The sequence below is a fragment of the Ctenocephalides felis genome, unplaced genomic scaffold, assembly GCF_003426905.1.
Source record: "Ctenocephalides felis isolate EL2017-DRISC unplaced genomic scaffold, ASM342690v1 CF-g0.4_SCAFFOLD_00248, whole genome shotgun sequence".
In the NCBI taxonomy this organism is placed as follows: domain Eukaryota; kingdom Metazoa; phylum Arthropoda; class Insecta; order Siphonaptera; family Pulicidae; genus Ctenocephalides; species Ctenocephalides felis.
Window position 1 is genome coordinate 1 of NW_020536402.1, and position 1,754 is coordinate 1,754.

A 1,754-nucleotide genomic window follows, 5' to 3' on the forward strand; every position below is an offset into this window, starting at 1 on the left:
AAAGACCGTGTAAAAACAGACTTAGGTGTAATTAATTTTTATTGCTTTACAAATAATGATGAATTTTAATTAAAATGCTTCTTCAACATCACCTTATTTTACTTACTTACTACAACTTTTTACTTAATTTTTGATGAAATTAAAATTTCAAGAACATCAGAAATGAGTCACTCACTTTTGGGCAGTTATTTCAAGTATTTCTATTAGAATTTTTACGTCATTTAATAGAGTATACTTACGCATTTTTTATTATTCTTGAATATAATAGAAAAATCTTTATTTTATAAGTATAAGGTCATTGATTTATTATATGTCTTAGATGACAAAATTCGATTACTTTTGAAACTATCATATGAACTTTCTCTCATACTTTTTCTTGTGAAGTATCTAATCTCCTTCACCTCTTTGTAGATAGATCACTTACATTACCAGACCGACCGATGAAGTTTTATTGAAGCTAAAATCAGATAGAAATTATACTTATGAAGATGACATTACTTGTTCTCCTGAATGCTTAAAGAATTATGAAACAACATTGAAAGCTTTTTCAAAGAACATTTGCATACCGATGAAGAGATTAGACTGGTTTTGGAAGGATCTGGGATATTTTGATGTACGAGATAAAAGTGATAAATGGATAAGAATTAATGTTGTGGCTGGTGACATGATAATAATTCCCAGTGGGATCTATCATAGATTTACCATGGATATGAAGGTAGTTTATGAAATAAGAATTATTTTATAATAAATAAAATACACAAATATATATTATTAAATTATATTTTTGGGACCTATTCTGACGCATAACATAACAGACAAATGTTATGGCAAGGTTATGTTATGAAGAACTTTCCTTTCAACAAATTAGTTGAAATTATTGACTAAATGCACAAATGTCATAAAAATGATGTTAGATAACAGGGTCTTTCTGAATTGGGTTCATAACATACGAGTGGCATTGCAGTTTATGTGTAAAACGCCTGAATGCACAGTAAATTTTGACAGTATTCAGTATAATTCACTAGCATAATGTATAGAAGCTGGACCGTAACATGGCTTTGCCATAACATTTGTCTGTTATGAGGCAGAATCGGTTTCAAAGGATAAGTTGATATTTGAAATAGCTGAAGCAATTCGTGTAAAACATACTTTATATTTACAATATGCTTTATTTCAATAAATCATATTGCTTCAACGTTCCATACATTTTTACTTTTTTTTCATTGTGCAATTGAATAGATATCTATTCTTTATTTTATTTGTAAAAGAGAATAGATGATGAAGAACAAATTCATAATTGTAAATATATATTATATGATTACTCTTGTTCTTTATTTTTCATATGCAATAAATTTATAATGAAAAGTTTTAAATTATTTTCTCATTTCAGAATTACATAAGAGCAAAAAGATATTTTGTGGGTGAACCTGTTTGGGTACCATACAATAGGCCTGCAGATGACATGGAGTGTCGAAAACAATATCTTCAGAAGCTAAATGCTGCTGCTTTTTGATAAAATAACAAAATACTATTGAAGTCTCTCTTATTACCTTTTTTAAATATACATTTGTGAATAGTTACTTTATAAAAATTAATATATATATATAAAAAAATGTTAGAACTGAAATATAGTTATCTTTATACATTTTATGAATAATGAATTGTTTTTCTTGCATTCAAAATTTTTAATCAGGACTCAGTTCAACAGCATACATAGATATTTTCTTAACTTCTTACTAAACAAAGATTAATTG

The 1,754-nt window shown here is 26.9% G+C and overlaps 1 pseudogene; it reads left to right on the top strand.

Annotated features, from left to right (window-relative positions):
- Positions 1 to 411: 411 nt before the first annotated feature.
- LOC113362955 lies at positions 412 to 1,528 on the top strand (annotated as a pseudogene).
- The last annotated feature ends 226 nt before the right edge of the window (positions 1,529 to 1,754 follow it).